The sequence below is a fragment of the Eumetopias jubatus genome, unplaced genomic scaffold (genome assembly GCF_037043125.1).
Source record: "Eumetopias jubatus isolate StellerSeaLion01/CBP00866 unplaced genomic scaffold, mEumJub1_p1.0 scaffold_2, whole genome shotgun sequence".
NCBI classification, from domain to species: Eukaryota; Metazoa; Chordata; class Mammalia; order Carnivora; family Otariidae; genus Eumetopias; species Eumetopias jubatus.
Window position 1 is genome coordinate 118405145 of NW_028274808.1, and position 12451 is coordinate 118417595.

The window sequence follows — 12451 nt, forward strand, 5'->3', positions numbered from 1 at the left end:
ATTTATGTATCTCTTTTGGATCACCTATTTATTTATTTATTTATTTATTTTTAAATTTATGAGAGAGAGAGGAGGAGCAGAGGGAGAGGGAGAAGCAGGCTCCCCATTGAGCAATAAGCTCGATGCAGGACTCGATCCCAGGACCCTGGAATCATGACCTGAGCCAAAGGCAGATGCTTAATCAATGGAGCCACAAAGGCACCCCTGGAAAACCGTTTTGTTATTGATTTCTAATACTAGTGCTTTGTTGTCTATACATGAATTTTAAAATGTGATAACTTGACCATAGAGTTGAGGGTCCATATCTGGGCTCTCTGTTCTGTTCCATTGGTCTATATGTCTGTTTTTGTGCCAGGACCATGCTGTCTTGGTAATCACTGCTTTGTACTATAGCTTGAAATCAGGCACCGTGATGCCCCCAGCTTTGTTTTTCTTTTTCAACATTTCCTTGGCAATTCAGAGTCTTTTCTGATTCCATACAAATTTTAGGATTGTTTGTTCCAGCATTTTGAAAAATGTCATTGGAATTTTGATCGGGATGACATTGAAGGTATAGATTGTTCTGGGTAGCATAGACATTTTAACAATGTTTATTCTTCCGATCTATGAGCATGGAATGTTTTTCCATCTTTTTGCATCTTCTACAATTTCTTTCATGAGTGTTCCGTAGTTCCTAGAGTGTAGATCCTGTACCTCTTTGGTTAGGTTTATTCCGAGGTATCTTATGGGTTTTGGTGCTATTGTAAATGGAATTGTTTCTCTAATTTCTCTTTCTACAGTTGCACTGTGTTTAAGAAAGCAGCTAATTTCTGTGCATTGATTTTGTATCCTGCCACATTACTGAATTGCTGTATGAGTTCTAGTAATTTGGGGGTGGAGTCTTTTGGGTTTTCCACATAAAGTATGTCATCTGCAAAAAGAGAGAGTTTGACTTCTTCTTTGCCAACTTGAATACCTTTTATTTCTTTTTGTTGTCTGATTGCCATTGCTAGGACTTCTAGTACTATGTTGAACAAGAGTGGTGAGAGTGGGCATCCTTGATATGTTCCTGATCTTAAGCGAAAGGCTCTCAGTTTTTCCCCATTGAGGATGATAGTTGCTGTGGGTTTTTCATAGATGGATTTTATGAACTTGAATGTTCTCTCTATCCCTAAACTCTGAAGAGTTTTAATCAGGAAAGGATGCTGTACTTTGTCAAATGCTTTTTCTGCATCAATTGAGAGAACCATATTGTTCTTCTCTCTCTTATTAATGTGTTCTATCACATTGATTGATTTGTGAATGTTGAACCACCCTTGCATCCCTTGACTCTATGGTCAAATAATCTTTGATAAAGGCAGGAAAAAAAATGCAATGCAAAAAAAGACAGTCTCTTCAATAAATCGTGCTGGGAAAATTGGACAACCACGTGCAGAAGGATGAAATTCGACCATTCTCTAACACCATACACAAAGATAAACTCAAAATGGATGAAAGACCTCAATGTGAGACAGGAATCCATTAAAATACTAGAGGAGAACATAGGTAATAACCTCTTTGACATCGGCCACAGCAACTTCTTTCAAGATACATCTCCAAAAGCTAATGAAACAAAAGCAAAAATGAACTTTTGGGACTTCATCAAGATAAAAAAGCTTCTGCACAGCAAAGGAAACAGTCAACAAAACAAGGAGGCAACCCACAGAATGGGAGAAGATATTTGCAAATGACACTACAGATAAAGGGCTGGTATCCAAGATTTATAAAGAACTTCTCAAACTCAACACCCAAAAAACAAATAATCAAGTCCAAAAATGGACAGAATACATGAACAGACACTTCTCAAAAGAAGACATACAAATGGCCAACAGACACATGAAAAAATGTTCATCATCACTAGCCATCAGGGAAATTCAAATTAAAACCACATTGAGATACCACCTTACCCCAGTTAGAATGACAAAAATGGACAGGGCAAGAAACAACAAATGTTGGAGAGGTTGTGGAGAAAGGGGAACCCTCTTACACTGTTGGTGGGAATGCAAGTTGGTACAGCCACTTTGGAAAACAGTGTGGAGTTTCCTCAAAAAATTAAAAATAGAGCTACCCTATGACCCAGCAATTGCACTACTGGGTATTTACCCCAAAGACACAGATGTAGTGAAAAGGGCCATATGCACCCCAATGTTCATGGCAGCAATGTCCGCAATAGCCAAACTGTGGAAAGAGCCAAGATGCCCTTCAACAGATGAATGGATAAAGAAGATGTGGTCCATGTGCACGGACGGGCCCACAATGCCCGGGCCGCAACTGGCCCCTCCCAGCTGGCAGTCTGTCTCCCCGTGTGCGGGCGCCGCGGGGCACCTCGCTCCCCATGGGGCCACGGGACTGGCTGAGGACCGTGTGCTGCTGCTACCCCTGCCGGTGCCTGGAGGAGCCCGCCGCGCCTGAGAAGGAGCCCCTGGTCAGTGATAGCAATCCGTATTCTTCGTTTGGAGCAACTCTGGCAAGAGATGATGAAAAGAATTTGTGGAGCATGCCCCACGATGCGTCCCACACAGAGGCAGATGACGACAGAATCCTGTACAATTTGATAGTCGTTCGAAATCAGCAGGCCAAATATTCAGAGGAGTGGCAAAAACTCATCCACGATATCTACACCCTGCGGCAGATTCAGAGGGGAGTGAGAAATAGATGGAAACGCTTTTTAGAGAATTTAGTGTACGTCATGGATTGAATTAGATGAGCGTGATTGGCCAGTTAGGAGCTGCTGTTTAAGAAGAGGCAGATTGGAAGAAATACTGTTTGTAAGAGAGACAGTGAAACTCGGTGTAGACTCTTGTAAGGACTAAAAGGTTTTCAAAAGGAAGCCGACTCTTTGTTGTCAGGGATGAAACTGAGCACCATCAGTGATTCTAAAAACACAAGGAAAGCGGGGGAGATATTGTTAAAACGGGCTGAAGAAACCAGTATTTTTCCAAACAAGCTGGGAGCTCTCGAAGAGATACCTCTTTGTCGTGGATCGTCTCATTGCTCTTGATGCAGCAGAAGAGTTCTTTAAAATTGTCAGTCGAACTTACTCCGAGAAGCCTGGAGTCTCAAGCCTGGCAGATGGCCAGAAAGAACTGCACTACCTTCCATTTCCAAGTCTGTAAAGGAGAGTGGAGGAGCCAGAATTGGGATTCCCCTCGACTAGTACTCAACAGCCAACTCAAGTTGGTAAAATGCATATAGAAGACAGTAAGCAAGTGGTGGGGTAGCTAAGTGAAAAATGATTCTAAATCCTATAAAAAAAAACTAAGGGTTTGGAATATTTGGTCTTCAAGAGGATGTTACTGTAAGGAGTATTCAGGTTGTGTTGAGATACACTGGTGATCTTGTATCAGGGAGTGGCCGGTGGGATCTTTCCTCCTGGCTGATTAGATTTCAAGAACCCACCGTCCCCACTTTGGTTTTGGTTGTACAATAAGCCTATTGGGAGAATGGGATGTTCTAGGTAAGAAAACAGTAAGATTGATAGAGCTATCATTGAGCCCAAATATGGATTACCTAATTTTAAATAATCGTTATATAATAATAGGCTAATGCCAAAATGATACCAGGCATTATATGATCTTTCTTTGATTTGGAAGATCCTACAGAACCTCGCAGGTGTCAGAGGCATCATCTTGAGTATAAGTCATGATTATTCAGAGGTTCCGATGTAGCAGATAATAGAAATATCTAACAGTGCTGCCCAGAAGGGACTTCCAAATAGATCGATCCCAGGCAGAACTCCCTACAGTGCCATGTCAAAAAGCTCCATCTTCAGTGGTGGGACTTGCATTTTAAATTCTCAACATTATCAATACCTGGTTACCTCATTTTGACATCTCATCCATTTCTAGACCACATGCCCTTGCTATGTTATAGCATCTATCAACTGAAATGTTTGACCTCCACTTCCTTCTCTTCTCTTTAATCTGCTTCTGGCTTAGTGGCTGAGAGTCGCACCTGCCCAGCGACCCGCAGTGCAGACTTGCAGTTCTGTGTGTTCGGGCAGTGTTGCTAGGAAGGTCATTGCTGGACTCCTTTCCCATTTGGAAGAGGATTTTCAAGATGGAGCAATGCTGCCAATATGGCTTGCTTCTCTCTCCACAGATTGAGAAGCCCAGCCTCGGAAGTTACTTGCCACTTGAGCAAGGAGCTTGCCAGGAAATAAATAATGGTTCACATTATTGAATAGATTTTCAGAACCTGTCATGTATGGGTAGATTGTTGAAAACACTGGCAATATCTTTACTCCTACAGACTTTGCTCTTCTGACTTCAGGTAAAAGGTAACTTGTCTTTAGTTTGTTCAGGGGATTGTGACTTGAAAACTTGCTGACCAGCTCTTTTGATAGTGTACACAATGTTTGAAATATTTCTTAGAGGAGATACATGTTCCCCATTTCTTAATGCATTGCAGACGAATTTAACTGACATGTTTCAGGAAGATTCTTTCTAGTATAGTAAGCTAAAAGTTCTATTTTTTATATTTAACGCTTAACCTCTCTCTCATGTTGTTTAAAATTAGACTGCAGACAATTTCGCTCACTTCTGTAGGCTCTTGCGAGCTAAACGTACAAATAGTGAAACAAATAAAAACACAAGAACTAAAACAATAAATCTTTAAAAAAAAGATGTGGTTCATATATACAATGGAATATTACTCAGCCATCAGAAAGGATGAATACCCAATTTTTACATCAACATGGATGGGACTGGAGGAGATTATGCTAAGTGAAATAAGTCAAGCAGAAAAAGTCAATTATCATATGGTTTCACTTATTTGTGGAACATAAGAAATAGCATGGAGGACATTAGGAGAGGGAAGGGAAAAATGAAGCGGGGGAAATTGGAGGGGTAGACGAACCATGAGAGACTATGGACTCTGAGAAACAAACTGAGGTTTTAGAGGGGAGGGGGTGGGAGGATGGTTTAACCCGGTGATGGGTATTAAGGAGGGCACGTACTGCATGGAGCACTGGGTATTATATGAAAACAGTGAATCGTGGAACACTCCATCAAAAACTAATGATGTATTGTATGGTGATTAACATAACATAATATAGGGGCGCCTGGGTGGCTCAGATGGTTAAGCGTCTGCCTTCGGCTCATGATGTCCAGGTCCTGGGATGGAGCCCCACATCAGGCTCCCTGCTCAGCAGGGAGTCTGCTTCTCCCTCTTCCTCTGCCTCTCCCCACTGCTCCTGCTCTCTCTCTCGCTCTGTATCTCTCTGTCTCAAATGAATAAATTGAAAAAAATTCTTTAAAAATAAAAAGAAAACATAATAAAATAAAATTAAAAAAAATAAAGTGTGATAACTTTAGGCCTAATATCTGGTCAATTTTTGTAAATATTTCAAGTTTACTTGAAAAGAATAGGGATAATCTAATTGTTGATTATAGTTCTGTATCATCTATATAGCCTTACTAAGTTTAAGTCCATTTAGTCAATTACTAAAAATGATGTGTTAAAATCTGTGTATTTGTGCATTTATCAATTACTCTGTATAATTCCATTAATTTTGGCCTTATTTATTTTGAAGATATATTATTAGGGATCTACAATTTTAGAATTGGTATATCTTCCTCGTGAATTTTTCCTTTTATTATTATCTAGTGGAAGGGGGTGAGTTTGAGCATTTCAAGGCTGATCACAGGGGGGAAATATGGCCATGAGGTGGCAGTAGCACACACAAGCTTTATTTGGGTGATACTTTGAAGGTTTGCGTACCGGGGAAGGGCCCCAACACCATCAGACCATCCAGAGGCTTAAGACTAGGAGGCTGTCCTTCAGAAGGGGAGGAGGGCAAGGGACCTCCTGGAGGAGAAAGGCATCAGAAAGAGGGCTTATGTGTCTAGGTGGTTTTGTATGATGTCACTCAGCAGCATGGCGGGGAGTCTCTGGGTCAGAATTCTAAAGAGCTGCAGCAGGTTAGGGTCTTTATAACCCAAGACTTATTTTATCTGTGGCAAGCCGATTTTAGGCACAGTTTCATAGGTTATATAAAGCAGCCAAGCTCTAAATAGCTAAAACTCTGATTAAGCTATGTTTAAAACAAATGGCTGTGTAAAATTTTGATATGGTGCCAGTGGGCTTTTGAGCTAATAAACAACCCCAGGGGCCAATATACAGAGGCCTCGTTTGCCTCATTCACAGGATAACATGTAGTGATTCTCTTTATCACTTTTTTTTTTTTTTTTGCTCTCTGTTGTTTATTGTATTTTACTCGTTTTGGGGGTTTATTTTTATTGGCATGATTTCAGTAAACTCAGTTTATTGTAGTCTGCTATCTTACCACTTATTTATTATTAAAACTGCTGTAATAGGAATTTTACTTCATTCTTTGTCCCACTTAACTAAAACTGCTCTGGGTAAGGTCATCAATGACCTTCATGTTATCAATACCAGTTAATGGTTTACATTTTCTTACAGTGTATACACATGTTTAATTTATGTAATTCAAAATGGGATATCATACATGGAATTTAGTACTTTTTTCTTTTTGCTTACTCTCTCCTCTTTCTCCCACTCAAATTCCCATCTTTACCTCACCCACCCGCTCCAGACAAATAATGTCATCCTCATTAGATTTCATCCCTATTTTTCTCCACACTCATAAAATCATATACAAACATATATGCATATACACAAGACCCAAACATACATACAAGTGTGTATATATACACCCAGAAAGTTACTATCATAGAAAGGGGTTTGGGGATTAAACATGCCATACTTCATTTTTCTTTTTTCACTACTGCATAGAAATGCTGAGTTGATTAATATAGTTCTAATTTGGACTTTCCACAAAGATCAATGTTGAAATAAAAAACATATATAGGGGCGCCTGGGTGGCTCAGTCAGTTAAGCGTCTGCCTTCAGCTCAGATCGTAATCCCAGGGTCCTGGGATGGAGCCTGCTCCTCCTTCTTCCTCTGCCTGCCAGTCTCCCTGCTTGCACTTTCAATCTCTCTCTCTGACAAATAAATCTTTAAAAAAAAAATTATATATATATCTCCATATATACTGATTTAATTTCTGTAAATTTCTGTGACATATATTTTTTTCTCAAGTGTTACCAAGTTATTTGCCAAAAAATCTGTAACAATCCATATTTCTCATCAGCAGTATGTAAGGGTACTTGCTCCCCTACTCCAAAATCCTCACCAACAATAGGTATTGTTCTCTTGATATGTGACCATCTAATGGGGTATAAAATGACAATCCTCTAATGCTTTATTTGCATTTCCTTGATTACTAGTGAGCTTGAGCGTAATTTTATACATTTTGGTCATTTGGATTTACTTTTCTATGGTTATGTCTTTATGTACCCACATTTTTGTGTTGTGTTTTCCTGTAAGTGCTCATTTTATAGTATATATTATCACTACATCTTATGTTATACATGTTAGTATAGTACAGATGTTAACTCTTTGTAACCCACATTGCAATTTTCTCCATATTTATATTATTTGACTCTACCGTTTATCACAAAAATTGTTAATTTTTGCTACATAGGTTTTCCCCGTATTAGTCTATTTTCTCTCCCTTTCCCCCAGCTCCCACTCTCTACTTTTAAAATGATTTTAAACATCATTTTATATGTCACATCAAAGCCTTTAGTGTAAATTGGGAATCCAATTTTTTCTTTGAATTGAAACACATGTCATATATTAAATGTTCATATATATCTGGAGTCTCAATTCTTTTCTATCAATCTTGTTTATTCTTATTTAATGCAATTGCTTTTCTTATATTAACTGACTTGAGGGGCGCATGCATGGCTCAGCTGTTAAGCGTCTGCCTTCGGCTCAGGTCATGATCCCAGGGTCCTGGGATCGAGCCCCATATTGGGCTCCCTGCTCAGTGGGAAGCCTGCTTCTCCCTCTCCCACTTCCCCTGCTTGTGTTCCCTCTCTCACTCTGTCAAATAAATAAAAACAAAAACAAAAACAAAAAACTAACTTGATTCTGATGGGTTTATAGTATATGCTGATACCTGGTGAGTAAAGTTCTTCTCAATAGTCTCTTTTTTTGGTAGAATTTTCTAACTATTCTTCTATATGAAAGTTAATTTAATCCAATTTTTAAATAATCTTGGGATTCTAATGTGAATTTAATTAAATTTATATATTAATTTTATTTTTTATCTTTTTTTAAGTAGGCTCCATGCATAGTGTGGAGCCCAATGTGGAACCTGAACTCATGACCCTGAGATCAAGACCCGAGCTGAGATCAAGAGTTGTACACTTAACTGACCCACCCAGGTGCCCATATATTATTTTAAAAGATTTATATTTTTACACTAGCAAGCTTTTTTTCATGTGTTTAAATGTCATTCAATTTCTTTTAATAACATTTTCATAGGTTCCCCCCTCCATGGTCTTTTACCTTTCTTTGTAAGTTTATTTTACCTTTATTAATTTTTTTCGCTCTTGTGAATTAAATATTTTTCCCATTAGCATTTCAAGGTGCTTATTGCTACTAAATTTTGTAGATTCATCTTGTTTCCAAATACCTTACAAAATCTCTCTTTAATTGTTTTTCCTAGTCTCTGTGGTTTCCTAGGTATAGAATCACATCAACAGAGTTTTCTATTTTCCTATATTTATGCTGATTATTTCACTTTTTAATCTTGTCACATTCACTGGATCATCTGAGAAAATTTTTAATACCATATAATGACAGTAAGCATTCATTCTTGCTAGTTCCTGATTTTAAATGGAAGAATTTGATTTTAAATACTTGTAGGCTTTTCATAAATAACCTTCATTGTGTTTAAATAGTTTCCTTCAACTTCTATTTTACCGAAGAATCCTGATTAGGTATGGCTATTGAATCTTAGCAATAGTTCTTTCAGCATCTATCGATATGATGTTTTCTTAATTCATTTATAGAATTGTGTTAATAGATTTACTGATCAAAATACTCAATTCCTGGAGTACAATTCTCTTTGCCATGGTATATTAAGCTTTTTTTTTTAATTGTTGCATTTTTTAGAATTTTCATTGATATGTATAAGTGAGATTGCTCTGAGTTTGTGTGTGTTTATCAGCTTTTCACATTCATGTTATATAACGGTATCAAATGAGTTGGGAAGTTTTTCCTATATAAAAAATTGGGGATAATTTAAATAACATTGGAATTATTTTTCTTGCAATCTTAGTACTTTTTAAGACTTATTTATTTTGGAGAGAGAGAGAGAGTATGCGTGCATGGGGGGGAGGGGTAGAGGGAGATGGAGAAAGAATCACAAGCAGACTCTGCGCCGAGCACCGAACCCCTGAAATCAGGACCTGAGCAGAAACCAAGAGTAGGACACTTAACAGACGGTGCCACTCTGGCACCCCAAGTACTTTTTAAATTATGGATTTAAAAACTCACTTTTATGTTCTCATTTGATAACCAATCAACATTTTAAATTTCATCTTGGGTCACTTTCTGTCATTTATGTTTTTCTAGGAAATTATCCATTTCCTCTAGGTTTTCCAATGTGTTACTTATAGTTGTATGCAGCATTTTAAAATGAACATCATTCTATCATCATCTTATTTCACTTATTGGCAGCATTCAACATAGTTGGAAGACTGTACTTCTAAGTTGTGAGTTTCTTAAATTTGTTGAATGGGTGTTATGGATTCCTATCTTTATTGTGATAAGGCAGAGGAATATATGATGGATACTAATGGAAAATTACAGGAAATTTGAAAATTTAGTGAATTATTTCTTGACATTTTTTATTTTCTCACTAGTACAGGGTTCACCTCTGTAATTATGCAATTTACTACCCTTCTCCCCTTTTCTACATATTGGAAAATTTCAGCCTTATAAGAGAGATCAGGAATTTGTTAACACTGTGGCTGATCTATCTGACAACAGTAAATATTGAATTTGACAATAGAGAATAGAGTCACAGATATACTCTTTTTATAAGCAAAGAATCAAATATTTAAACCAAAGGACAATTAGTGGGTGATGTCATCTCTGAGTAAAAACATAAGTATGCCTCTTGCATACAGATTTCCAATGTCCTTCAAGACCATAACTAATATAAAATGGCATAATACTGTCGCTAATAGTATGGACTACTTCTTATATTAAAATAATGCTTGCTATAACATGATTCCACTAAACTGGATTTCTGCAAGAGATAGAAGTATTCACTATCTGAACATGATAAAATAAAGTGAGCTTCCAGGAAAAGACTATCGTGACAAACTAAAATATAGCTTCAGATGATGCACAGCCAAAACAAAACAAAACTAAACAGCTACGGAAGTCCTCTGCAGCCCAACCTCTGGTGCAAAGGGACTCCATGGCCAGCAAGACAGGCAGTCACAGAACCGCGGCTGAGTGCTTTTCAAACAAGCATACTTTAGCCTCCCAAAGGTGGAGGTCCTCTAACATGATTTGTGTGGTTTAAATCACTGTTCCTTCAGTTTTCCTCATACTTAAACAAATTAAATTATGTAGTGAATTACCATCATTAAACTTGAAAAACGTTTCAATTAAATGGAAGAACTTCCTATGATAACCCTCCAAATATCCAAGAATGAGTCAAGGATTTCCTGCATAAATTTTCCGCCTAGATATAAGACTTTTAAGTGCTAAAGTTTTCACTATTTGAACTGGAAACTGGTATCACCAAATGCCACACATATCCTGCCTTCTTAAACACCATATACTACCTATCTTGATTCAAATTCATCATGAAACATTACTGTATAATTTGATCACAGAGATGCTCTCAGGGTCTGTGGTGTGCAGGATCCTATGTTAAATTCTCAAGCTGCTATGCTTTTCATGTTCACATTAAATTTATTGTTTGGTTCCCTCCCCTGCTATCAGCTGTTACATTTTATTGTTTACCTGCCACTAGCAAGACCCTGTCCATTCTTTTGATTTTTTTTTTTAGGCGAAATCAGATAACCAAATATATCAGAATTAGTTGTGAAGTAAGAATAAGCAGACTCTGAAGATGGGGACCTGAGGTACTCAATTCTTAGATGTTTCTGGTAGTTAATAAAATATCCACCACAATTTAAGAACCCTATCGAACAGTAGAGTTTTAAAACTCTCTTTGCAGAGGGAGAGTCTGACAGCATGTTTCTATTGGAAAACTATAGGAATCACAATAAGGAAGGTAGAACTCTTTGGATCAGCAACTGGCTTAAGTAGCTTCCCATAAACTTATTAACAAATTAGGTTACAAAATACAAAAGCAATTCAATGAATCATCCTATGAGGCATTGAATTCAAAGTTCAATTGTACGGTGTTTTCATAATACAACTTGCTTAATTACCCATATGAATGAGTCATTAATACCTCAAGCCTGCTCAACAGTTTTGGATACCTGATATTTATGTAATGGTGGTGGCTCATTTGCTGAGTAAGGCAATGAGCAGTTCCCTGGGTAAGGAGAAGCAGGCCTCAAAACAATCACGTGACAGTGACAGAGTTGTTTCTTAAAGGTTCTAGAAACCCAAAATAAGTATTTCAAGAGCGGTTATCTTCTGTTCTAACAATTCAGAAGCAGTTACTAGATATCCAGTTTTTAAAGCAGACATGATAGAATTCTGTGATTTTACAAGAGGAAGTGACAGCAACTGATAATAATGCTTATGTAAAGGGAGTCATTAAAATAACAGCTTGTTAGCAGCCCGAGGCTTCTGAAAAATCTGCACAGGTAGGAAAATATTTGGACACAGCTCTTTAACATATTTTAAAAATTGAAAATGTGGGGAGCAAAAACTATCCTGAGAGTATAGCCCATATACTTTTGGCTGTTAAAGTTACCTTTTATGAGATCATTAGTTTTCAATTCTTTATATATGTTTAGTTGACAAAATTTAAAGTTGATAATTTCATTTTAGTCTCCACATTTTTAGGAAATTTTACCTTCTCCTGTGAAATCTAAGTCTGGGAACCACTAGAATATACATGTTGTTGTGCTGCACTAAATAATTTTAAAGAAAAGCATTTCATGACCACAGACCATGGAGATTCAAACTTTTGGTAAGGAGGATTTTTCCCAAAGTCTTGTGATCACTTATGGAAAAATAATTGCTTCATCTGACAGCGAAGCCCCTTAAGAGCGTCAAAGAGAAGGCTGTAAGAAAGAACATCCAGAGCCATGGTGACAGCAGTGGTACATTTCTCCCTCTTCGCACATGAGGAAAGATTAACTATTTTGTACATACACCTTGTAAAACTTCTCAAAATCACAATTACATTTCTAACTCTAACTTTAAAATTCCCGCTGTTGGTCACAAGAGTCAAGATCAAAGATCACACAATAGAACCTACTGACATTACATGTAATAAATTACAAATCTAGGTACTGGACTTAGTGCAGGGTCTCGTGTATACACGTGCTTTTAGCTTTGATTATTATTGGGAGAATTAAATATGTCTGCCTCCTGTACCTTCTTTCTATATAAAAA

General features: G+C 37.5%; 1 pseudogene; it reads left to right on the forward strand.

Moving 5' to 3' along the window:
• The first annotated feature begins 2353 nt into the window (after positions 1–2353).
• On the forward strand, positions 2354–3134 carry LOC114199342 (melanoregulin pseudogene; annotated as a pseudogene).
• Positions 3135–12451: the final 9317 nt, after the last annotated feature.